The sequence below is a fragment of the Anas platyrhynchos genome, chromosome 4 (assembly GCF_047663525.1).
Source record: "Anas platyrhynchos isolate ZD024472 breed Pekin duck chromosome 4, IASCAAS_PekinDuck_T2T, whole genome shotgun sequence".
Lineage (NCBI taxonomy): Eukaryota > Metazoa > Chordata > Aves > Anseriformes > Anatidae > Anas > Anas platyrhynchos.
Window position 1 is genome coordinate 5,630,414 of NC_092590.1, and position 27,464 is coordinate 5,657,877.

Consider the following 27,464-nt stretch of genomic DNA (forward strand, 5'->3'; position numbering starts at 1 on the left):
TCACAATATTAGAATATAAATTCACCTGCCAGGAGCTCTGCAGGTGCTGAGTTTGAGAGGTTAAAAATAAGATTCCTCCAGATGCAAAGCTCCCTCGTGTGTCAGCCTTAATTTCCCTACCAGCCTAGTAGCAAAGGAGGCACCTTTAATTAAGTGCAAGACAAGTATGGAAGACTGAGTTCAAGAAACAAGGAGGAATAGGATTATTATAATCCAATGAGACATAATTAAATGCAGAAATCAAAAGCTCTTAGTGGCAAAGAACGTGTTAGAGTCTTCAAGCGGATATTTGCACTTTAATCTGACATACTGCAGCTTCTTCAAAAAAAGAAAGCTTTTTCAAGAAGGAATGAAACAATTACAAATTCGTTTTTAAATCATTAAAAAAAAAAAAAAAAAAAAAAAAGCAAAGTGAGCAAAAATCCATAAATGAACATTACAGCAAAAGCCTGTTCCTCACTGAAACAAAACGAAACAAAAAAAAACACACACAAAAGAAAAACACACAACTGACTGCTCTGATGAGATGATGATATTATTTCTAAATCTATATTGTTTAGTGGCTTAATACTAATCTCAATGTACCAGCATTAGAAAACAGAACACAACTTTGCCTAAATTCATTCATCTCTACTTACTAATCACCCTGATTGGCCTCCTGTACTCAGTGAAATGTAGGCTCCCAGATCTCATTCAGATCTTTCTTTAAGTCGAGAGTATCTCACTGACTCTGCATCAGACCCTCTTCAGGCTAGCTCTACCTTCCTGCATCAGGAGTTGGACTTCTGTGTGCCAGTGCTAGATCCCCATCCCAAAGCCTCCCATCCCACCTTGCTTCCACAACCTACACATACTTACAGGATTTGCAGTCAGTCCTAAAACACATTTAAACAGTGGAAGAGACAGGTTCATGTAAGTGTTTCTGTACCACCATGTTGTGCAATACAAGCTAGAGCATAGCATAGTTTTGTAGGTTTACAATTGACTTCCCATCTTACTGACCACCCCTGCAACGGACTCCAAGTTTTGTCTCCTTTTCTGCTTCCCAAAGGCTGCTGTTACCATCACAGTGAAAGTCAGAACAGGTCAAACTTAGAGTAAGAATGTCTTCAATAAGACATGCATGAAGACATCTCACAGTCAGTCACAAAAATTCATCTCACGTACCTAAAGCTTTGTGATACAGTTATCAGCTAACAGAACCAGGTAGCCAAAATAAAAAAGGAATAGCTAATGCTGCATAGTACAGAGATAAGGTGAAGGTTATTGTACAGACTAGGGGGATTAAATTTAAATATTATTTCCTCACGTTCACGTTTTATTGTCTGCTATTACACTTTGAAGAAACATAGTCATGATCTTTTTCCTCAGACTACCCTGAATGTAAAGTTTAATTGTGGCTACTGCTAGAAAGAGATTAATGAATACATGGTCCAAAATGGATCATAACAAAAATATGATTGTCTTGAAAAAGGTAGTTTCTAACTTTATGCTTTTGCGGGCAGAAACAGCTCCCATGATACTTCAGCTGCTTTTATTCCCTGATAACACAGACAATTTATTTTTAGTAGCTGAAGTGGCTGGATTGGGGAATACAAAGATGTCATGAAAGAGCAACACTTTGCACTGGGAACAGTGATGATAAAGTTTCAGGGAGGCCTCTATGATGCAAGATAACGTTATTTCAAGTAGGCTGTGCTGCAGACACAAGTTCTGTTGGGATCTAACCATCTTGACAAAACAATACACATTTTTAAATCTTTTTTTGCAGGGGGTGAGGGAAGAGGTAAAGGTTGAAACCAGATTACTGTTCATTTATTGCCAAAAGCTGTATCTTGTACAGAGCACAAAGCAAATGAGAGCTTCTTCATTCAGATATGCAAGGAAAATTCTCCAGTGAAGGGGGAAAATGTTTGTCATTCCACAGAATTAAACAAAGCTTCAGTTTTACCCATACTGTCATTTAAAGTGCGATGGTTCAAATTCCCGCTGCTGTCATGGACATGATGTGGATGCCATTACCACACATACATGCATATATGTACTTTTTGATCATGCATCCAAAACTGCATGAAGCAGCCCGGTGTCCCCTGAGCCAGAAACCCCACCGCATTCATTCCACCAGCCTTGGATGAGGCCCTAGGCCCAGACAGTGCCACAAAGAGCTTTGCTTCTGCAAAGACAAATTGAGGGACCACCTGCAAAGGTGAGAATTTGGGTCATAAAACAATAGGAAATTCTACATTCATGAACTTGCTGATACATGTTTTTTTTGTTTGTTTGTTTGTTTTTGGCCTCTCCCCTGCTCAGGGTGGAGAGCAGAGGCGGCCATCTTAGGGCAGCAGTGGGGTGTCTCAGCAGTGTCCCTGTCAGGGCACCAGCCCTCCCACTTCCAGCCCAGGCCCCAAAGGGACCGTCACCTCCACACCCCTCGGGTGTCCCCAGCACACCTTGCTGCCCACAGGCCCCCCTGCCTCCTGCGGGAGGATCAGGCCCCTCAATACACAGACTTTTTTGCTTCAGAGCCACACCTGACCATCCCCAGCTGGTGCTCGGAGCTGTTGCACACAGGGCTAGAGAGGGCGATTTGACATGCGGTCGCTGTGTGCCCGTCTCCGTGTCCACAGGGAGAAGGGTTGAAATGAATATGAGCAGAGTAATCAACAGTAATTCTTCAGGAGCCCATCATTAAATTCGTCGTTAAACAGAGTCCGCAGCTACCTGCCTGCCCAGACACCAGCGGCGAATTGTGCACGCCGCGTAATGGCATTTTGATAGACTGTCTTTCCCGCAGCTCTCCCAAGATTGGACTGCATAATTTACACCACCAGCACAGCATCGCCTCACTGTTATTTGAGCAGCGAGACCCTTGTCCCTCTGTGATTAGACTGTGATTAATTGGATGCTTGCCCGCGGAGTCCAGGTATGCCGATGGGGCCGATTGCCAAGCGCCGGGGACACGGCACAGAGCTTGCTGTCCCCAGCTAACCAGCCTGAGTGTCTGCGCTGATTCATCCTCCCTTACATACAGTGAGGAAAAACCGACCACCCTTTTTATGTTGCGTTTAGTATATAAAGAAGGGGAGGTGATGTCCCAGAGGCAGCTAAGCCCCCTGCCTGGAGATACCCTCTGTATCCTACACATCTCCCCCTCTCACCACACGTATAGCCATTTACTTCAGAGCCAGTCACCAGCATCACTCAATATAAGATTGTCACATTTATGAGAGAAGAAAATCATACATATTTTAAAAGCAGAAAAACACACTATCTCCAGGCAGGCTGCACAGAACAGGTCTCAAGCCCGGTGCAGAGCACTTCCTTACCAATGGCTGGTTCCAGCTTTTCCTTTTAATCCCCACAGTTCAACTCTGCCAGATGAAGTGATGCATTCAGCCTCGTCGGCAACCTCTTATCCGTGCAGATTTCTGGACCCCTCATAACACTTCACAGTTTCCAGTGTACACATGTAGAAAAACAAAATAAGGCAATTTCACCAAGTATCAGAAAACCACACACTCAACAGACAGGTTTATTGTTAGACAGTCACAGAAAACACTACTGGCAGCAGCTACTCACCCTATGGAAATGTAGAACAGCCCCCCCCCTTTTTTTTTCTCCCACCAGCAAACATCATTTTGCTTTCACCTATGCCTTTGCATCCTCTAGCCACATGCCACCCTTTTGGTGGGAATTCTCAGCCTCTTAGCTAGGCAAGGCTATTTTTCTTCTTCTTCTTCTGGTCATAACTCATCAAACATCAACAAGCATTTATGGTGCTGAGACACCAGGGATATGACAGGGGCATGAGAGCAGCTCTGTCCACAGATCTTGCCCGTGCAAGGTGGAGGTGCGAGGGCAGGGATGCTCTGGCTGAGTGCTGGCCACAAGCCCAGCCAGGATTGCAGGAGCATGAAGTGAGGCATAAGGACATTGCTGCTACATCTTTGGAAGGCACTGCGTGTGCTGTTGCTTCCTTAGATGATGAATGTGGCTGACTCCAGCCAGAAGCACACACTGGCTCAGATCTCCCTTTGCCACAGGATAATGCCCTGGAGTTCACTAACCCATCATAGACACAATTATTTTTCTGAGCCTAATTTTCTCCATAGGGCAAAAACTTTAGCAGATGCAGCTCAGTGAAAAGCCATGTAGACATACACATGTCCATTGGGAACTTCTCAGTGACAAGCAATATTTTACAGGGAACCAGGAACTAGGGCACAAAGTTTCAGCTCTTCCCTTTGCAACGCCTTGCCAGGCAAGTCACCTGCTTTTCCAGGCTTCACCTCCAGGCTAACCTGATTTACTATCTTTATTGCTGTAGAGCTATGATCACTGGACATGCATATTTTTGACAAGCAAAGACCAAAAAGTACATCAAAGAGAGATGGCCTCTTTTCCAAAGAGCACCTGTTAATTGGAGGCTTGTTAATTGGAGGGTGCACAGAACCAGCCAGCTCATGAACCCTGGGTAGTGCGGGTAATTCAAATGATGAAACAAAGTTTTCTTTCTTCCCCAGAAGCAATTATTTACACAAGAATAAATAAATAACCTCATTCAGTTTAATGAAATAGCTAAGAAAATATTAACAAAACAATCAAATCATGAGCTGTATATGCACAAGCATCACTGCACTGTTTTCACTCAGTTTCCAACACATGCACTGGAACAGCAGAAGAAGGAGGCAGCGTTGACTGTAGTTTGTTTTATAAAAAGATGCTATGGCATGCTCTGAGTCTTTAAAGATCATATGGGAATTCTTCCTGGACAGCAAGGGAGCAAGAACAAGCTTTGTTTTATAGATGTGCCTTAGCAAGCGCACTCGTTTTCTTTTCCTTCTCTGAAAATGCGCAGACATGAAGGACTTGATGCTGTGCTCGCACTTTGCTCTGATCACTGCTTTCCTCTGTGGACATCTCACTCAACAGCAAGGGGAAGCAACTGGTATCTGGCTCAGCTACAAGTGACACTGAGACTCAAGGATGTCTTGTTTGTGCAGAGCAATGCAACACTTCAGTGTCCATCTTGCTCCCTTGACAAAATGAACCATAATGAATATGTTTTGTTAAAGGTTACCAAGCTCGAAATATTCCACTTCTTTCATTTGTGCCCTGGCACCTCCTTTACTCATCACAGATCTTCTCCAAAATGCAAGAGACACTTGCTGATGGAAACAATTCAAGCTTCTGCAGCTTAATTCAGGAGATAAACTGGAGACAAGTGTCCTTGAGCAGGTGGCCTCGCTGCTCGCCTACTTCTGCAATATGCAGAGCACATCCGGCAAACCCGTGCTCTTAGAGCCCCTGCATCTTGAGTGGGAAATATTGTTCCAAATAGAGGTCTAGTGTTTGCAGAAATAAGGTTAGATCAGGGCATTACAGAAATCTGTGGTACACAGCTCCCATTTTCCATAGCAATGAGGGGGTAATTAAATTTGTTTTATTTTTTTTCTCCGATATTTCAATACTGAAGCAAATATTGATGAGATTAGTCAAAAAAAAATAAATGTAAGAAGTCATCTTTTCAGGATGTTTTTCCTCTTTTGGCATTCTGTCCCTTTTAGCTGTCATTCTCAATCTCTCCTCCCAAGACAGAAGACAAAAGTAAAATAGGGCACATTAGCCTCCCTGCCTCTCTAAACAAAACCCAAGCAACATCCCCAAGCTCCTGCCACCTTTTCCCAGAGGAATAGAAAAGAGAAACAAGGCATTTCTTCCTCTCCCACATCTCCCATGTGCTCCTGGTGGAGCTGAGAGCAGCCGGAGGCACCAGCACCATGTGCCCAGTGGCCAGCCAAGCGTCCCAGGAGCTGCCCAGCAGCGTCACCCTTCAGAGCCCGAAGGCTCACACCACAAACTTGCCGCCTCAAAGCTGTTGCTGAACTTTTTGGCAGTCAGAAGGGGTGAGCTCTTGGGGGCATGTGAACATCCTGCTTTTGGTTTCATGCTTCCTGAATGCGAATGGCACGCATCCGTGTCCCTGGGTGGTGCCACCACGGGCACAACCAGCCTGCCACAGCTCACTTATGGGTTGAGGGTTTAACAGGCTTCCTGACAGAAAGATAATCTGCAGGAATTTATCGTCATCCTCAGCAGCTGGCGATCAATATACCTGAAGAAGTGTTTTGTATTGATCTCTAAGCTCGTGTATCCTTGTGCTGGCATCAAGACTATATACAAGGATCCGGGGCGGTGTATAAACAGAAAATAAAAGGCAATATGTCTGTTGCAATGTATTGATTAGCTAGCTGTAAAACTGTTTTGGAAGAGTTATACCTAGGTGCCTGTCCTTTATTTATGTCAAAGGCGTGGTACTTGGGTTGGAAGCACCTTTGATACTCACAGAGATTTTCTATTTATGGAAGACACAGCTTGGGAATGAATAGTATGTCTCCTTTTAGAAAAATCTGTTTGATATTCAGTCAGCTTTCTCTAGCTTTGTTTGGAGGCTGAGATATATTCTGTCTCTGTTGGTAGGAAAAAGATCTCTTCTCCCCACAAAATAACACTGACAGTTTTGCACTGAAGTACTTGGTTCATCTGTGAATATATAGATGTTAACTGGATTTTTTTCCTTTAAAATATGTCTAAGATGAAGCATCCATCAGAGCCCTTTGAAATGGGAGCACTAGTCTGTGCTCGAGAAGACTCTACCACAAAAACAGCGCAGCGTGCAAGCACCTAGTACAAGAAAAAAAAAAAATAATCCATGCTGTTATGTTCATCATGAAGTATTGCTTGTACTGAGTTTTTTGCTCAGAAGATTTCACTACATGCCTGCGCTGCTGCCCAAGCACACTGTTTATCCCCATTATTTATGGGAAGCATCTGCTGCTGTTTTCCAAGGGCTTGCAAGCTTTCTGTACGTGTTGTATCCCACTCTGCCTTCAGCCAACACGTATATACATGTAAAAGCCTCCCAAGCCAGAGGCAACTGGAAGTGGATGTCATCTTCTTCCTCGGGGTGTCTTAATGATAAATATCTACCCATATGATGCAAGTGATGCCAGTACGAATGTAAAGCCAACCAAAAAGCTTTCCTCCTTTTCAAATCTATGGGATGACAATTCTGTTAGCCAAGTCTTAATCATTTCAGAGGGTGCCTGCAGCACACCACAGCAGTCACAGCTTTGTTGCAATAGACCGGAACAGCTGCTGGGGGTAACACAGTGGCACAAGTCTCTTCCACTAAAATAAACCCATTAGTCTCCCCATTAAAATACCCCTGGAGACAGTCCGATGGCTTCACGTGGCTGCTAGTGGTATGGACTCATAGATGTGGGCAGAAAGGAAAGCACCACTCTGGCCATCGAGGTATTTTGAAGCTGATCCTTCACCAGGCTGGCCAGAGACCTTTCCTCTTAGAGATGGAAAACCAGCAGGAGTTCACCTGTGACTATGTACTGGTATACAAAAGAGCATGAAAACAGCATCAGAAGCATCAGATCCCATAGAGGGATCTATCTGCCTTTCAATGGTTTATGAAAAAAAAGCCAAAAATGCTCAAAAAAGAGGAATTTTATTTCATTGCCCCTTCCTGGACTTGGGCCTTCACAAAGCTGTTTCATCTTGCTAACAAGGTGGTCATCTTATCAACTACAGACTGGCCTTAGGCCTTTGCTCTACTCTCTCCGTCTTTAAGAGCTTAAATATTCTCACAGTAGGCAAGAATTATTCTTTCCTTCCTCATTTAATTTATTAAGGTTCAAATGCATTTTCCTCCCCTTCCCTTTCTCTAGCAGCAGATTTTAGCCCATTAAGGCCTTCAGCAGTTTTCAAGACAAACCCGAGCACACCAGGAGCCGTGTTCACATGCACGTGGGTTCACACTAGCCTCTCACTTAGCAGTATAGCTCCTAAATCCACATGAACCTAAACCTCCTGATCATTGAGCCTCTTTGTTGTTCAGTCCTTGCTACACCTTCTGCTGGTGCACCTGCCACTATAAACATCCTTGAAACAGAGCTCTAGCCTCCTAATTCTACATAACACATGACCTTCCTAAACTAGCCACAGTAACCTTCAGAAGCAACCATCTCTTTCAAATAAAAACTGTATTCCCCCCCCCATATTACATATACAAAAAATAACACAGCATTAACGTTTCTGCTGCGTACAGCAGCCAGCCCTGGTGCAGACAGCATGCTCTCCCCCTGCCAGCCCAGGGAATGAACCAGCAGGGTGGTGTCACAGGATTATAAAAGCTTTCAGTGCTATAGTCAGCTAACTTTCTCCTTGTTATAGGCACACGGTTTTTTCACCTGTGTTCACCTGTGACAGGTGGGGAAGAAGTGCACAGGGGATCTCAGAGCGGTGCAGAGCATGGCATTTCTATACATTTTAAAAAAAAAAATCTATATTAAAAGAGAGCAGGGCAGAGTAGTTATGTGCAGTTTATGAGCTAGAAGCTTGTCATGGGCAGGCTCCATGTGTGAGAGGTGGCGGTTCACAGACGCATGCTACAGAGTCCTCCAGCCTCCAAAGCCACTTCCCTACAGCTGTAGACTGCATGAAGATCTGGGAAGTGTAACTAATTCAACATTAAAACCCAGCAAAGTAACTCAATACACTGAAGCAATTACAGGTCAGTCTGTGTTATTCATTCTCATAAAGAATACAGAACAAGAACATGTCTGAATTTAAGAAGAGATTGGACTGTGCACTTAGTCACATGGTCTGAACTTTTGGGTAGACCTGTGCGGTGTCAAGAGTTGGACTTGATGATCCTTAAGGGTCCCTTCCAACTCAGGATATTCTATGATTCTATGATTCTATGATTTTCCAAAGTGTCACAGGAGAGTGGCACCAGATTTAGGGTCCAGCCCATGCAGAAACACAAAGCCATGCCAACAAGGTGCCACAGCAGAGAGCAGCCCTGTGCAGGACACCTAACCAGTGATGGATAATTCAGCAGAGCTCCAAATACCTATTCAGTGTGGCATTTATGGGTAGAAATATCACAGCGGAGCTTACTGGATTTATTGAGTGCAGCATTTATTGTATTCATTGAATTTCCTGGTTTTATATGGGAATCCTAGTAAAAATTTCATTCCAGCTCTTACATATTAACATATCCAGAATTACCTAGCGTGGGTTTTCAGCAATACAGGGACGTGATGGACAACACCACTCACATTTAGAGCGACGCAATGGAAAACAATAATATGGATATTACAAATAGCTTAATGTGGGAGCAATATGCACTGCAGAACAAGAAAAACTATTAAAATGTCACTGAGCCTCCTCACAGGTGATCAGAGGAGCAGCAGCAGGACCACATGGGTTTATATTAGCAGAGATCAGTACAGTCCACTCTTTTAAGCCTCCTGCAGGGATGCTTAGCAGTATCCCTGGATGGCCTGTTCCCTGCCTTATTGCCCTTATTGCCCCATGGCTCTGACCTGGCCTGCTAGCTTCTGCTCCACCAGCTCCAGTTTCTCAATGGACTGAGCTCATAACTCCTCACTGCTGTCCAGCATCTGTGGAAAACAGCTGATTTGGTTTCCATTTTATTATAGTTTTTTGCATAGCACTATCCCTTCCAGCTTTGTTCTCTCTCCCTGCCCTTTGCTCCCTCCCTGACAAAATCAATTCATTTTCTCCAATCTTTCCCTCACCGTCCTTTCTAAATCTTTCTAAACTTGATTTCCAGCCACTCACACTGAGGACAAACTGATGGGACAACCAGTGGACACCAGCTTTAAGTTTCGAGAGTGCAGCTCCATGCTATCTCCTTCACACAGGTGTTATCACTGGTCCCAATGATTTTCACAACACTATTAATGACAGAACTAGGTTCCTAAAATCCATCATATATTTGCAGCACTCACACCAAGCATCACGGGGAAGGCTGGAGCGAGGGTGTAACTTCAAGCTTAAGAAGAGTGGGCAAGACCTGATCTGCCTTGTAGCTAACACTTGCTATCACGTGGTTATTTTCATTTAAGGCCATGGCTTGGTGGCCTCAAATCAGTGATGGAGATGAACTGAGGCTCTGCTGGAAGGAAGCGCGGGTGCCACCAACAGCCCAACCCTTTCAGCGTGATGGGTGCATAATGCATCCCTGTATGTTTTGCAGGAAAACGTAGGCACAAAGCACTGAGCAGTTTGCAGCTTTCTGCTTCCTGCGGCTGCTAGCTCCCGCAGCACCCCCCTTCGCATTGATCCCACCTTGTGCCAGGTGCCGCCAGCAGCAAAACCCCTACTTGAGGTTCAAATAAGCACATGGGTTCAAATAAGGCTTTGGTGCATGGCAGGGGATGATCATAGTACCTAAAGTTGACTTTGGCAGCATTTGATCAAATGCTTTTCCCACGTGCACTGAGCAGTGCAGTGATACACAGTAGGGATGCGTGCTTGTTTTCCAAATGTTTTCCTGTCTGTTCTTATCCCCTTGAATCTCTCAGAATCCTCCTTGAATACAGAGTGCTGTTTCTCTGTATTTGAAAGTTTTTTCGACTCATCCTTCTGATTGATCCATCCCTGTGTGCAGCAGAGACCTGGAAACCCCCTTGGAGGCTGCCAGCTTCTCCCATCGGGCTGGGCAGCAGCCCATTGCAATACCTCTACCCTATCCAGGAGAAGGAATCACCTCCGTACAGTCTGAGCTCCTATAAGCTGAGCAGCCAGCTCCACATCCTGAGCTCCCTGCTCACCCCGCAGAGCAGCATGCCACCAGCAGCTCCTCTGGCTGCTCCCACAGCATCATCCAGCATCCACCAGTTACACCAGTAAAACCTTCTGGCACTTCCAGTCACCTTGGGATCAACCTCCAGACACTTGACTTGGATTAAGCCTTTACTTCAGGGTCTGGAACTGACACAAGAAAACATGAACTGCAGCAATGTTAATTATTTTGTTTGTTATTTTAAGACACAATAAAGCACACAGCAAGTATAAAGCCATGGCATTGTTTTCATGGCTGTGAAAGAAGCCCCGGTTGCAATGCTTGCATGTGTCTTGTCTGGTATTTGAAATTTCCAGCCTTATTAATTTTAAATATCACATACGCATCGCTTTCAGCAGATAGAGAGGCGAAGAAAGAGTATTCTCAGCATCACCTGTGCATTAGAGGAATCTGAACGCTGAGACAAAGCTAATACCCTAATTTGGGTATTCAATCCTTAATAAAAAAGAGATCAACATAGTAAACATAGCACTGTCACTTTCTGGGGTGCTAACAATTTATTTTCCATGTGGCATTTATCCACTGGCTTTCTTTAAAAGCTGGTGGTGTCACTTTGCAGTTTCACTATAAATATCAGCAAAGTTTGTTTTCCTTGTTTGCATAAGCTTTGTTACACTTCAGGAGAAAATAAATAAATAAATAAATAAATAATCTCAACCCATATAAAACATTTCTCTGTAAGGTAAGTCCATAACAAACTTTTTAAATATACATGTGTGTGAGTATAAAACTTAGATTAATGCACCACTTTACATCTTTAAAGCAGATTGTGAACCTGAACTTGGTCACACGATACTTTCAATATGAAATAAATATGCATTACTATCCCAACGTTTCTAATTGCAGATCTGAGATACCAAGGGGCATACCTTTGAACCTGGAGTCACAAAACCCCAAAACAAAGTAGATGAATCAAATAATACAGCTTCCAGAAGAGCCTTTGCGAAATGAGCCTTTACAAAACAAGTATGCGGTGCTTTGGAAGTAAAACCTTTTGTCACTCGTGACAATGTGAATAGCAGCTTTACTGGGAGGGTATAATCACAGCAGAAATGTGCATTGCCTTCGTCATTATTACTGAGAAGATATCCTTCCTAATCCAGCCAGCATAGCCATAGCCTTAGTTATATTCTTTATTACTGCTGGGGCCAGTGGACTGGCACGTAGAGCCGGCACTTCTCTTTGGAAAATTGCTTGCAGTCTTGCTGGGCTCTCACATTAGCACAGAAACTTTCCACGACAGGTGTTTCTCCAAAACTCCTTTGCAGATGGGAGAAGGGATGTTTGAAATAAATGCTGTAGCCATCCTAACACCAAAACTATTAATTTGTGCCTTTGCACATATTGACCCCTTAGTTCACTTGAAAGCACTGACCTCCGTGCTGCGGCACTTCAGTGCTGTCCCTCCGCCAGTATGAGAGCCAGGGCACCTTGCTTAAAGCTGCCCTTCTCATTCAAGGTCTGTCCTCTCCCCGTTTCCTCTCTTAGCCCCATGTCCTACCCCTGAGCTCTGCCCAGAGCCTGTGCTTCCACAGCTCAACCACCCCGCAGCCCTGTTGTGCACTACAGAGAGTGCTGCACAATGCAAAACGCCTGAAAAATGAAATCCCTGCTTGTTATTCAAAATGAATCAACCCATTTCAACTCTTGATTTCTTACCCATTCACAGCGAATAATAATAGCCCTTGTCAAACAGGAGTTGTTAGTGTATAAAGGCAGAATTACTTGTGAGGGAACTCGCATACTGTTGTGATACTTCAGGTAGCGTGGCGCCGTGTTGTGTGTTCGAGCACACACACCACAGGGAAGCCTCTGGGGAAATAACTACGCTGGCAGCAAATGCACACAGCCACCCGCTTATGGGCCCCTGCTCCTTCAGAGCACTGAAGCTGTCAGATCCCAACCCATGCAATGAAATCCTACGACCACATATATACATGTCAGGAAACCACCCACAATTACTCAATCACTCTTGATGCCAAACTTCGGCAGTTCTCATGCTGGACTTGCTAACTTCCATTATTTTTTAACATGCAGTGCACCTGTGCAGAATAAACACACCTCACATATAGTTTGAATGCTTAGTGCACTGAAAACTAGAGTTTTGGAAACTTCTGGTTTTACAAGATTTATAAGGATGGAGTATTTCCACCTTTTCGCTGACTAAACAGCACAGCATTTTGTGGCACGTCCAGCAGGAAGCGCCCAGTGCAAAAATAGGCCTGGGGATGAGCAAATATAAACAGTGCCAACCTGGATTTGGGCAAAGACAAGAAGACGGGACGGCAGTGCCATTATTCCTCATATCCAATTCGTGTCCAGCCGCTGCTCTAGCTGCTCTGGCTGACAAAAGCACTGAATGAATTCATACATTTTCAAATCATTCTGGAAAATTGCCCTCACGCTGGTAGTTTGCATTGCAAATGGCGCTGGGAAATGTGGAGCATACATTATTATTAGGTGCCTGACACACCTCCGATTATCCAGAAGGTGCTAAACAGCTTCTGCCTTTCACACCTTCCGATTCATTTAAAAGAGACTTTGATAAATTGCAAGCAGGTGCAAACCCACAAACTAGCATGTACTGGATGATGAAGCACAGGCCTCGATAAATCCAGTTCCTCTGGGCCAGGAAATGCATGCAGAGTTAAAAAAATCACTGAAACCACACTGAGGACAGTTTCACAATAAATATCGGGACCAGGGGCCCCATGACTACCCAAGGCAGCAACTCCATACTAATCACAGGGAAAAGAGCACCAAGTAATAACAACAGGCTTTTAAAAACTGGCCTTTCTAAAGCAATTGGCACTGCTGTTGTCCCCGAGGCTGAACAGCGGCATCCTCAGGCATTGCTCGGGCTCCCACAGCCCAACATCTCCTGCTCTGGCCGCTGGTAAGTGCCCACAGCAGCTTGCTCAGTTCCCAATTGCAGGGACAAGTGGTGATAACAAAACCAGGACAACACGGCATCTGGTCCGTACAGCAGGCTGGCCAGCCAAAACCGATCCTGGGAATATATGCTGAGGTATGCATGCACTCCAGGCTCCGTAGCCACTGCAGGCTTCTAACACCTGTTAATCGTTTACGTACTACTTATACACACATTAATATCAAGTTTCATCATGAGGTTAATAGCAACAATCTGTTCTTGCTTTGAGACTGCGGGGATGTACTCAGTGAAATCAATTTGAAGGGCAGGAAAAACGTGCCCAAACATTTCCTGCTGAAAGACTGCTCTCTTTGTAGGAAGGTCAATTCTCCGGGGCAATGCTGGAGAAGATAGCTATCTCTTTTATGCCCTTTAAAAAAATTCCACTAGTTGGAAGGCTGTAAAATCTTGAAACTTATTTAACACAAGCCTCTTCCTGGATGATATGGCATTAAATTGGTGAACTTAGACAGTTAATGTCTCTTAATACACGTCCTGAGGACTACAAATGTATCTATGTACTCATTATCTGTCCACAAATAGAGCAACAAAATCTTGCCTTGTTTTACTGGTGGTTTGCGGTTAATAAGTAAACATATAACTCAGAGAGCTCACAAGGGCAAAAGATAGCTCTGATCTAGAAACATTTGCACAGGGAATTGCACATCATGAGCCCAATGTGCTCATTTTCTACAGCTTTCTATCAGAAAATTCCCAATCATTTCCAGCGAGCCAAATCAGTACAATAGAGCATCTCCGCTCTGTCTAATATGGATGTATGGCATCAAAGTGCCTGGAAAAATTCTCTATATGAAATTCAGGGAGATGTTGTGGATAGGAGCTGCAATCTGAAAGAGATTCTTGTAGCTCACTTCTGCCTCTGGTTTTGCCAGGGTTACCAGCAGCATGGGAGTGGTCTGTGTTTGCCAAACAAGGTTTCCCAAATGTGCAAGCCCTCTTTGCTCTCCTGTAAATCATTCACACGTCAGTATCCAAGCCTCCCGAGCCTGGATAATTTGGGGACATATACACCTATGGGACATGCTAAGACACTAACCTGTGGTGTGGGTTTGTAGCAAGAGAGAAGCAGTGAGGAGCTGATCACAGCCTCTCTCTCCCCTCTGTATGTGTGAGAGGCTCTCAGGTGCACTCATCCTCAACCAGCAGCACCAAAAGCTATCACCAAAAACCTCAGTTCTTGGGGGAGAGGCCAGGTCGTAAACAGTCAAGGGTAGGAGGGACGGGATGGTCTCCACACCTGCTCCAAATCTTCAGCCACGTTACTGCTCAAAGGAGGTACGGGTTAGTGTCATAAAGGAGAATAAATAAATAAATAAATAAATAAATAAATAAATAAATAAATAATAGGGACATTCACTGGTAAGGCATAAATACAAGCCAAATTTCTTGTGCTCACATCTGCTGACTCACACCAGCCTCCCGTGTGTGCAGGCCCTGATCCCTGGCCTGTGACCAGCGCTATAAGAACAGGCGACTGACAGCCCATTTTCCCTGGCAAAATGATTGCACGGGGTCACTCTGGGGCTTCTCTTGGGAAGTTTCCAAAGGCAGTTCAGGAAGGCACTGAACTGGGAAATCTGCTGGTGTTGAGATCATTGCCACGAGGAGCATACTGATGAGCCCGCTTATGGAGCCTGGCCTACTCTTCCTGCCGCGTTGCATAAAGCCACAGAGCTTGGTTGTCCTGGTCTTCCCCTGGTGTGCCTGTACTGATTTTGTAGAAGCTGCTTTGCATTTACATTGACTAAGCTGAGATCAGAACCGGGACCTGGTTTTGGGGTGGTCATTTAACCCACAGGTTGGAAATATTGGGCAGGCAGAGACCGAGACCTGCTTCTTGTGGACTCTGTGCAAGGAGCGTGGCAGCAGAAAATCTCACCCTGGGAGTTTATGATCTCTAAATACTTCAAATTAAATTCTTGAATATAGACTTTTTTTTTTTCATTCCTCAAGATCAAAGCTGTCATAAAGTATATAACATTGTGATGCCTAGAATACTCATAAGCTGTCAAAGAGAGAGCCTGACTTTATTTTTTACATATTAATTATATGCTGCCAGATAGGAGACTTTGCTCTTGTAGGGCCACCTACTAGTGTCATTATAAAATGTCTTGTACTGAGCCAAAAAATGCAATAAACTGTACAATGACTCCATAAAGCCATATAGAGGGTGTTTATGCAGGCAGAGTCAGGCTGTGGTGATCCTCCTTCTGCTCTGTTTACTCACCTCTGTGATGGGATTTTTAGATGTATGGTATCCTCAGCAATATCAAAATGATCAGATGCCATTTCCAATATCTGCAATATTGGTGCCAGGCTGTCTGCTTTGGTTTGCTGTCTTTGTGCCCCCGCAGGCTCCTCTGCTCTATGCTGGGGAAGGGCAAGGACGGACCTGCAGCACCCCTCTCTGGCTTCCTCCTCAGCAGGACTCAGCTACTGCCTGTGTGGCAAGGAGAGCAGCCTGGGGAGGAACAAATTCCTGCCCTACAGCTCTGCTGTGCTGCAGCCTCTGTGGTGGGGTGAGCCCCCCAGGCTCCGGGGGTAAGCCCATTTCCCCTTCCCTCCCAGGCTGGCTGGGGATCTGGGAATGAAAGGGGAGGAAAGAGGACCTGCACGCACAGCCTCCTAAAGCCCTGCAGTGCTTACCCAAAAATGTCCGTGAAGACTGCATTTCTTAGTGATACTGCAGTGCCTTTTGCCATCAGGGCTAGGGAGGGGGTGGATGGTGCCTTGTCTCTGCACTGCCTGTTTCTTGGTGTCTGGCCTCAGACAGCCTGCAGGTGCGGTGGGACAGAGCCTGACGTGGCCCCGAGTCTCACCCTGGTAAGAAGTTGGATGTTGTTTGTCCACAGAAGCATAAATAACAGTGGCTTTCAGCAGCACTGGTTAAACAGACTGAGTCTGTGAGTCATCTTATGAAGCTGTCATCAGAACATCACCCGCTCCGCCTCAGCTTCTGGCTTCTGCGGGCTTAACATATACACATAATCTGCTATTAAAGCACCTCTTTTGTCTTCCAGCAGAGTTGGCCAAAACTAAAATGAGCATTTACAACACTCCTCCTCAGCCTAAAATTGCTCAGTGAGAACTTCATGGGGTTTATTTGCTCGCTGATCGAGCCAAAATTTAAGAGGGGCTGTGGGAACAAAGTCACCTTTGTGGCACCTGTCAGCGGAGTTTTATTACTGTTTCGATCCTGACGGCTGTCAAGATAAAAGGAGGAGTCCTTTCATATCATACAATGGATGTAACTTAATAAGTGGTCAACAAAATTGCCATGAGCAAAGAAGAACTCTGTTGTTTCTTTCTTTTTTTTTTTTTTTTTTTTTTTTTTGCCTTTCCCCTGTGGTTGAATTATGAGTTTCACATCCCTCACAATTCCTGGTATCAATCCTTGTCTGTGGCAGGGGTGCCTACAGAGCACACACGAGCATGCTGGGGAGACACCACATCTCCCCCGTTCCCTGCAGCAGCCTGTAGGTGCAGTGAACTGATGGTCCTCTGCCCCCGAGTCCTCATCCGGACACTTTGTGGAAAGAAAATAGCAGGGACTGAACATGCATTTGCAGCACTGAACATGCATTACTCTTTTAAAAGAAAAAAGATAGCCCTCCAGTAAAGAGTTCATTTGGAAAACAAGTTTTGTGAGCAGAATTTTGCCTTTAATTTGGAGAGGAAACTGGGGGGTTGCAAGATACCCAGGTATTAACTGCTCCTTACATTTGCAGGGCCCATCCTCTTCTGTCGACAATGACTTCTAGAAAGAATTCTGCTGCCCACAGTTTTAGAGAGTCATGCTTTCTTTTGAGGTCAGTGGGCCTTAAGCACGAGTAGTTTGACTTTGGCCATACATTTTCAAACTGACCTTTTTTTCTATGCACAGTCAGCCATATGAGTTTTACCTCCGTTTTGCAAACCTTAGGTTTTTAAGGACATGAGTAGCTTAAAGCAAGAGAATATGTGACAGTGGAATATTCCTGACCTTAAATTTTGGGCAGATGGTTAAATGTCTACCTGAATCATGCTCTCATGGAAAATAAAGATGACTTTCTGAAAAAAGAAAAAAAAAAAAAAAAAGTAATGTGTTTTGCACTGTTATTTTCCTTGTAATTAATTCTCTTTCTTCCCTTATCTGTCTGTGTAATACAAAATTATGTCTGGTGTCCTCTGAGGAAAATGTCATGACCTGTTTTTTTTAGCATCATCTGCAATCTTCCACTCTTAAAAATGAAAAATAAAACCCTTCTTAGACTTATTATTAACAAGAAGAAATGTGCTGACAGTTTAGCAGTACATGTGAATTATAGGAGTGATAGGATGAAGACAAGCACTGGGAGATTTACAGCCGAAACAGAACCGTCCACACAGCCCTGGGGCTCCCTGCTTCGATCCTGATCCAAACACCATCTGCCTTTGCCATTCCTTGGGAGAATGGCTTAGCAGCAGCTATATTCATAAATATTCTGCCACCTCATAAAACACTCCCTAAAAAAAAAAAAAAAAAAAAAAAGAGAGAGAGAGGGAGAGAGAGAGAGAGGGAGAGAGAGGTTTCTTAATTCCTAACCGAGATTCCTTAATTTTAGGGATTTCAGAATCCTGATTTAAATTACTGAGAGCTTATTTTAGCCAGTCTCCACCAACAGAGCCGCCCACTGAAGAGTACCCTATACATTTCATAGTAACATTCCAGTAAGGGAAAGTTATGCAGGTCTGAATCTATCTAAACCAAAAGCCTGAATAAACCTAGTTACCTTGGCTTGTGGTAAACAGGTCTGTTATCATCGCTTCTGCAGAGAAATGCGTCGTTTCTTATTTAGGTCATTGCATCCTGCTTGTCACACAGCCACTGCCTGCATGGCAAACACCACACGGTGCCATCCAAACCAGGCACTTGGTGCCACAGCCAGCCCTGGGCACACTGGTGCTCCTGCACACGCAGGAAGAAGCAAGCACCACCCTTGAATGAAAGTGGTTGGAAAACCACTTGGCAATCCCAGATCGGTGGCACTGGGGGAGAGGCTGAGCTGGGGCCGCTCCCACACGCTTTGCTTAACGCATGGGATCTGTTGCAGCAGCCAAAGCAATTTGTGGCCATTAACACCAGCTGCAGGATTGCAAAAAGACCCCCCAGAGCCCAGCAGACACTGGGAGAGAGGGAGCTGGCTCTCAGATGGCTGCTGCTGACAAACCTCCTTCTCCTCTTCCTCCTCCTCCTCCTGCAGGGCCCAGCTTCCTCCCCAGCCCCAGCACTTCTTGCGCCTTCGCTCGCAGCTCTGCTGACTTTGGCGTATGCTAATTGCATCCTGTTGGGATCACAGATGATCATCATTCAGTGTAATTTGCAGCTAGGCCAATTTTTAAATTATTTTGGGAACTATATTACTTTGTTCTGTAAATGTTTACCCGCTAACTATCAGATGTGTGAGCTTCTCAGCATACTGCAAGAGAAATCTGCATATGAATGAAAGGGAAGGAGATACGGTCTCTGGTATACAGATACACATAGAATTGCAACAGCTTTGGATCCAAACACTTGGAAGACACTATGTTGTTTTCTCTGATTTATCTTGTGTTGTTCTAGCTGCAGAGCCTAAAACCTCAAATAACTTCATAATTTTTGATGTCCGGCTCTTATGAATTCCAAGGAACATTTGTGGGAACATTTCCCACTTGGCCTCTAATTTGAAGATCACTTGAAACACATTGAATATTTTTTCCTTCTGCAGACAGAACAGCCCCTCCAGCAGGATGTGGAAATAAATAGCTGTGAGGGACACAAACTCAAAAGCTTCAGTCATCAGGTAAAGACAAAGCCATGTTTTTTCCCCTTTGCAGTATGTGTTGTGAAATGAAGACTTCTGCAACAGAGGTAAGTGCATGAGAGATATGAAAGTATTTATCATTTTATGTAATGGGCTTCAGTACCACACTGGTAAAATTACTCTCCCAGCAGAAAATGGGCTCATACGGAGGCACATAAATAGTATCAGTGCAGGCTGCATGATCAGATGAGGTGTCAATCCTTGTTGGCACTCCTCCGTTAATTTAAGATACGTTTTTGAAATGCTGAAGCATGAGAAGCATGTAGCCTTTTGCCTTATTTGTTCCCTAGCTTTTGTTTTCCATCATTGTTAGAGTGCTTCATAGTAAGGGATCAACCAAAACTAAACTGAGGCTATTCACAGGCTAACCAAAGGCTTTACAGAGCCGTGCAGTCCCAAGGACAGCAGCAACAGGTGCTCAGAATTACGGGCCCACAGATTTAACACGCTTTGTTCCCTTGGTTACAGAGGAAATCCATGTGGGCCAGCAGTAAGGGCAACAAAACCCACAGCCATGCCATTCCCAGTCATCCTCAGGATTTCATGAACTTCATCCAGAACGAAGCAGGAGAGTCCCCTGGGCAGTGCGAACAGTGCTCTCGTTGGCTGTTCGTACAGAGGCAATTTCAGTCCCATCATCTCTGAAAGACTGGGCTTCTCTGGTGTCCGTGGGAGCAGAGGTCCCACTCCAGAGGAAGAAGAAGTACTTGGGACTGTGTGGGGATGAGAATACATCTGACAAGCAGGCTCTGGGCCATGTAGCAAGACAGAGTATGGGGCTTGTTCCCCTTTATTTTCTTTCATAACCACCCAGGAGAAATATCTGTTATTTTTTTTCAGGGGATTAATATCTGAAATGGGTTAATTCTACAGTACATGCCCTGCCTATGAAGCATAATAGGAAATCCTCCTATATTTAGGTGATGCATATATATATATATATATTTTTTTTTCCCTTCTTTTTATTCTTCTTCTAACTGTTAGGGTATTAAATCTATACAGATGATAATCTCCCAGAAACTCTGAAGAAATTATATCCATGTGTTTTCCACAGAATGATAAAATAACCCCAAAGAAGAAACCCGCTGAGATTTCAGTAACACAGAAGAATATAGTTTAAACCGAACAAGAGTCCCCAAAGCTTCCCTGGTGTCTGATCAGCCATGGTTTAGCCACCACGGAACATCTTCAGAGCAAGAGTCCAGCAACAGCAGAAAACAAGATGATAGCTTCAAGGCCATAATGTTAAGGAGGTGTCCAGCCAGCTCCTGCTTGTAGAAACATGACAGTCTACAGAGAATAGGAAAGCAAACCCCATATGATATCTGTTTTCCATTGCACTGTATTTTCGGAAGAAATTCAATGCTGGAGAGAGCTGAGCCCACCATCCTGCTCGTATGTCCAGCAGGGCAGGGCAGCAGGAAGCACAGGGGCCTTCCTTCTCCATGGCTCGCAGACTGCCCTTCCTGAAGCCAGAGATTGTCCCTCGATGGCTGTGCTAGGCTGAACTCTCTGTAACCCACATTCAGGCCTCTGGTGGCAAACACCTCTCCATGCCACAACAGGGTGAATCAGTTTTTTGGCAAAAGGTTTCTTTATTTTTTTTTTATTTTATTTTTTTTTCCCCATGTGACTAATCTGCAAAAGGTTTTCATTTCCTAATTCCCATGAATTACTTGATGACAAGCAGATTTGTTTCTCCAAGCACATCTATTGTCCATTGATTGAGCTTTCTGCAGATACCACAAATTCTGCTGGGCCTCGCGGCTTGCACAGCACAACCACTCCTCCCTGCCTGGGGGATTTTCTAGATTCAGCAAGACAAACTAATATAACTTCATGTTTAAAAGGAAAATGTAAATACTGATTAGTTACCCGTGTGTTTTGTCATAAAGCCCTCTGTCATGATAATGTGCTTCAGACAACGAATAAAAAGGTTATCCGTTATCCATTCTTTTCACCAAAGTTAGAATATTTTTCAAAATATGCGGTTTTAAACATATTTTCTGCAGTGCAGATCTAAACCTACTCAGTCTTACGCTTCCTTACGATTGCATTCAAATACAAAGATTGATTCTGATTTAATCCTTATGGCACACAGGCAAAGTAAAGGGGAAAAAAAAAAAAAGAAACCTAAGTTAAGCTCTTATTATCACTGGATTTGAATGTGTTCTTTATATATCTAGTGAGCAATGTAGAAACATTTTAACTGAAATTTTTGCATCTGCTGCACTGGGAACCAAGAGGAATTAATTTTGCAAATATTTATACTTGTTATTTTGCAACTAGTATGTGTTCTGTAATTATCCATAAATTAATTTCTGTAAATATTTATTTGTGCAAATAGTGACTTGGCTGTCCACTAGGGGAAAAAAATGTGGCTTTTTTCCATTCATGCAGCCACACTTAAAAAAATATATATAAAAAATTGTATCTTTCAGAGCTGGAGGCAGCCATTTGCACTCTTCTGCTGGGGTTTCAGCTCCAGGTCTGGTCAGAGCATGTCCCACACGCTCAGTTCAAGTGAGACAGCATCCCCCAGCTGGTGATTTCATAGGTGCACTCCCCTGTTCCCATTTATCTCAAAAGCACACAAGTGAAAAACCTAACGCTTGCTCTTCAGAAACATATGTTCTCTTTTGTTAGCTCCAAGAAAGATGTCAAGAACTTGGATTGCGAGCTGGTTGCGAGTGTCTTCAGCTAGTTCAGATGGAAGACTTCTGGTTAAGGAGCATAACACACGTGTGAGGACAGGAATACTTGCTCACTCTAAGCTCTCATTAGGGATTCATCTGAGGAAACACGATAGCCTTTTGGTGCTTGGTATGCCTAGAGCAGTTCTGAGCACTTCTGCAGGTATTTGCCAGGCTTCTGCCATGTGAAGTGATTTCTGCAATTAGGGCAGTCTTGCTTACATGTCCCCAGTTCACTACAGAAGAATAATTTCACAGGGCTTCATTATACCACCTGTGGGGCCCTTGACAACTAAACATGCTATAAAGTGAAAACAGTAGGAAATGTCCTGCAGACTGTATCTCTTGCTCGTTTTGCATTTTTCATTTCCCTGGCATGCTGCGTGGCGGCAGCCCTTTGCAATAACAAAGGCAGTCGTCTTTCTATCACCGTTCTGTCAGCTGTCTCTGGAGAATCAAGAATCAGATGAAAAGTACAGCTTTCACTACCCAGTGTTGGCGTTGCCCTCCTTTTGTCTGACAGCAAATCCCCAGATCTTCCATATGGGTTTATTATCCATATCAGAAATGTCTCCATTTTGCAGGCAATGATTCAAGAGAGCAGGATGCATGCAGTGGCACTCTGGCAGACAGTGGCAGGCTGGGAAATGAACCGTGAGGAGTGGGTCAATGCACTTAGTATGAGTGTCCTCGTTTATATATGTGAATTTTGATTCATGTTTTTGTGCATTTAATTTATCTGTGAATAAAGCCACTGACAAAACTCACTCACCAGATGTCACTCCCTACTGTCAATCAGATACTCAACAGTTTAAATCCCAGCAGTGACCAATGCTTCATTTTTTTTGCTTGTTTGTTTTTTAAGAAAAGAACTAAAAACTCACATAAATCTTAAACAAACTTGGAGGTTTTGCTTTGTGCCCAGCCTTTCCCTCCTTGCCCCCACCTTGCTCAAGTTTATCCTTTACCATCATACTCTACTCCCTCCCCTCCATCTCATCTCTCACCATTTGGTCTTTATAATAGAAAATAATTTAAAAAATAAAATAAAAATATATTAGTTTTATTAGTGTCCGAAAGCAAAAAGTTGCTATAAATGCCATCCAATTGCCCCTTTTCCAAAATCCACCACCAAAACCTGGATTAAAGCTAACACAACTCTGCTGACCCTCAGAAGAGAAAACGTGCTGGGGATTTCCTTACTGCTCCACCATTTAAATGTACTCTGCTAGGTGAAGTGGCAGAGCTTCCTTAAACTGGGGCTCGATCCTACAAGAACCAGCACTGAGGTCCTATTCTAAGAAACACAAACGTGAGCCAAGGCACAAGGCACGTAGATGTTTTCAGTAAGGCTGTGGGGACTGCTCATGTGCTGGAGTATTCAGGGGGTCACTAGCCCCTGCTTTGGGTGGCGGAGTGACTTCATGTAAGGTTTTGAGCTCATAGGCACCTGTGGTAGATAGGTGTACACATTTATAGACCGTTTTCTAACTGATCTTGAGCTCTGACATCCTTAGATGGTGGTGCCAGGTGTATGACATGAAGGAGTAGATGGCAGGTCCACTGACCTGCACACATAATTTTGAGCTTTGGGCCCTTGCTGGACACACAGAGCTGGGTACCTGGGCAGGGGTGGCCAGCAGCCAGTGAGCCCCAATGTCCCTGCTCTCCTATTAATGGACATAAAAGGTGGCAGTGGACCTGAAGAAATGTCACTGCCACTGCTACCAGCCCTCAGGCTGCACGTGTAGACCCACAGCCATGGCTGTATGAACATCTCCTGGGCAAGGTGCAGCAAAGGGCTGTGACCTGTGGGTCTGCGATGCCACAAGTCACCTGCTAGAGGCTCCAAGCAAAACACCACCCAAACTCCAACAGAGCTTGAAGTACCTCTTTCTAGACTACATCTGCAAGAACACATTTGCAGCAGACTGCCCCAAACGGACCGTGAGAACACCACCCCCCTGGAGGTGCTCACCCAGTAGCCGCAGGACATGCAAAAGCACAGAGAAAATAGCTGCAGTGTGCAAAATTGTGGTCATCTTGGGAGACCTGCCAAATTGCTGGGGCTTGGAGCTCCAGATTCATCCATCCTTAAGACCTTGGCTATAAGGTAGCTTCTGTGTCAGATAAAATCTATCCAATGACATTTTATTTGAGAAAGTGCCATCCATCCAGAGTAAATGAACCTTTTCTTTATAATCTATTTGGTTCATCTCCAAGATGTGGCAGAACACCTTGTACATGGGGATGTGACCAAAAACATCTTCCGTGTCAAAGCTTTCTTATTCCCTCCTGAGCTTCTGCTGTGAACACCACAAAGTCCCATTTCATGAGAAACATGAAATCTCTGGTTCACATTTGTATTTAATTATACATCAACTGTCTTTCTGACTTCTTCTTTTGTAAGAGAAGAGCGATTGAAATTGCTCCTGTAATGGAGAAGTGCAGTCTATTTACTTCTTTGTTGTAATCAGGAATTTGACAAAATATTTTTTCAAAGCCTTCAGCCAGTAAAATTATTTAGGCCATCAAGGTTTTGGCCAGGCAGCGTAAGGCAGACTATTTTCCTCACTTAGAGTAATGGCCGGAAAACCCTCCATGCATCATTATTTATTATACACCTCATTTACTTTGATGCAATGTTAATACTAGACCAAAGTTCAAAGCCTGTGCAAGTCACATTTTCTTACACAGGGAAAGCAAATTTTGCTGGGCTGAAGCATCAGGGAAGGTACCATACAACCCTGGCAGGAACAGACAGTGCGTGGACAAGCTTGAGATGTTCCCCCCAGGATGGTGTCTGTCCTCCTACATCCAGGCGGGTGTCCCCACTGCCGTGCATGTGGCTCTTCCCAAGCATCACCCAAACAGACGGGGAGCCCTTGCAGAAAGTTTCAAAAAAAAAAAAAAAAAAGCTGTTGAAGCACCGACTGCTGGGAGCTGGCAGGAGAAGCACTGACCATAACAGCCTCGTTTTCTGTCTGCTGTCCCCAGTTTTCTGCTACTGATTGCTCTCACTAGACAGGGCTGGGCAGAAATGTTGCCCGGCCTAGCTTGACAAGGTCTAGCTTTCTGCGTACACCAAGAGCCAGAAAAGAGCAGAATTACATTATTTTAATATATGCGACTGACTTCTCCGAACTGTGATCTGTCCTATTTATCTCTGTCCACTTCCATTCTGTACAGGCTGTCCCCTTGCCTTCCTTCATTTAAACCTTTGGGTCTTGATTTATCTGTTAACCAAACTATAGGTCATGAGCAACGTGGAGCATGATTGGTTTTGTTTTGTTTGTTTGCTTGTAGAATAAATAGAAAACAAACAAACAAACAAGCAAACAACACAATAGAAGATAATAATGAAAAGACTTGAAACTCACCTGTGCAGGGGCAAGCTACAGACATGCACCACATTACAGGCAAAAGACTCAGTAATGTTTGAGGCTGGGATGAGCAACTGACTCTAGCAGAAAACTGAGGAGAGTGGAGTCCCTCCTCTCATCATCACAGAAATGGAGAAAAAGAGAGCCTGAAAAGACTGCAAAAGGTCTCCCCGTCCATCCTTTTGCCCCAAACCAAGGTGAGTTGCACCTACAGCATTGCAGAAAGGTGCTTTGAACAGTCTACTACTGACACCAGAGCCCGGCAAGCCCGTGCAGTTCCTTGATGTCCTTGACATCTTTCCTGCTGCAAGTGCAGCCCATCATTCCTTGTCTGATCCCCATGGTTCACCCCGGGGGGTACCTCACATACAGGTAAAAGGCACTGCTGCATTTCCAGCTCCTCCTCCCCTTGCAAAGAGCAGCGAACCCACCCGTTTTCCCATGTGGAAAGTTTTGTCAGACCTTACATCATGCAACAGCAAAAGACTAAGGCCAAGCAAGGAGATAAAATGCTCCACAGCAAGACAAGGAGCGAATCTGAAAGCCAATCTATCAGAACAACTTGAGAAAATGGGGCACAATTCAATCTCACATCGCACATGTAGGATTACGCTGAGCTATGAGATTTGACATGTGTTGAGGAACGTTTTCTGCCTTGTATTTAAGAACAGCATATTTCATACATTTATCCTTCCTGAAGATGAAAAAGATGCTGTACTCTATATGTCATTTGGATAACATCTGTATTTCTTGAGGGCTTTTCTAAAGCAATACCAGACTTCTGTGCTCTTTAACCTCCTTCCTATAGCTTTTTTGTTTGTTTGTTGGCTTTTTGTCTTTGTCACAGAGGATTTCTTATCTATTTGGGTGTCTTCATAAATCGAACATGTACACAGCACTGGAACTCCAAGAAATGAAAGGCAAAATAACAAGGCTGCAAAACCATATGCTTAATTTCACAGTCCAGTTCCTCAGTATGGAAGATAGAAATGTCTCCCTCCTGCATCCTCCAGCCTCATAGGCCTCTCTTGTATTGCAATTTATACCCATCAAGCACTTGACATGCACTTTTACAGACTAAGCTTTCAGCCTGAAGCCTATTAAAATGCCAACTGACAATGCAAGATTTATTAAAAGTTTAAAAAAAAAAAAAAAAAAAAAAAGTCACCAATTGCCTGGCCCCACACAGATTCATTGCAGGTAACAAAAGTTTAGTAGCTGAGACTTAATACACACAGATACACACCTACACCCTTCTGAAGACTGACTTTGCTTCTGAAGGGTCACGATTTCACTTTTGTCATTCAGGAACATCTCCGCCGAGGTCAGCAGGACAATGCCGTGGCAGGAGAATTAGGCCCTGCATTTCTTCAAAGCTTTACATCCTCTCCCAAACACAGCGATAGATCTGCATGCTTGCAACTTGTGTCTTTGCATCGCACCATTGCTTTTCCAATATGATGTGTGCTGTGTTTTTTTTAGTTTTTTTTTTTGTTTTGAGTTAGAAACTAGCCCCTGGAACTTCAGGCTGTCCCTAGGATGTGTTTTAATCTTCTTTGCAATAATTTTCCCTTCGTAAGCAGTCACGTAGCGCAGTCTGATACGGGTAAACATCTCACTGTATTAATGAAGTTTGAAACAAAAAGCATTGCTAGACCAAAAGCATGCGACTGCAAACAAAATGAGGAGCAAACATGTCCTGGGGGGAAACTCATCTGCCACATGAATCGTCTCACAATAAACTGCACCGCTATGGCAGGATGGTTTGTGTATGGGTTAAATCAAAATAAGAACCTGGAATTAAAACCCTTCGCTCCTCTGATGGTCTGATTCATTTCTGCTGATAAAAGACCTGAGGTGCTGTTTAAGCTATAAAACCTGCAGTATCTTCCCCCACGTCGTGGATTTAAATGCATCTGAAAT

At 44.1% G+C, this 27,464-nt stretch overlaps 2 long non-coding RNA genes across 3 annotated transcripts; one reads left to right on the forward strand and one right to left on the reverse strand.

The window, feature by feature from the left end:
- Positions 1-1,285: 1,285 nt before the first annotated feature.
- On the reverse strand, positions 1,286-14,885 carry LOC119716874 (uncharacterized). Its single transcript, XR_005265641.2, has 3 exons — positions 14,680-14,885; positions 3,327-3,445; positions 1,286-2,198 (listed from the first exon to the last, which is right to left on the reverse strand). It is a non-coding gene; the product is annotated as an uncharacterized lncRNA (long non-coding RNA).
- Positions 14,886-18,752: 3,867 nt separating this feature from the next.
- LOC140002390 (uncharacterized) lies at positions 18,753-20,991 on the forward strand. Of its 2 annotated transcripts, none has more exons than XR_011808766.1 (4): positions 18,753-18,977; positions 19,370-19,512; positions 19,934-20,385; positions 20,520-20,991. It is a non-coding gene; the product is annotated as an uncharacterized lncRNA (long non-coding RNA). The 2 variants fall into 2 exon arrangements; XR_011808767.1 differs by having other exon boundaries at positions 18,753-18,930.
- Positions 20,992-27,464: the final 6,473 nt, after the last annotated feature.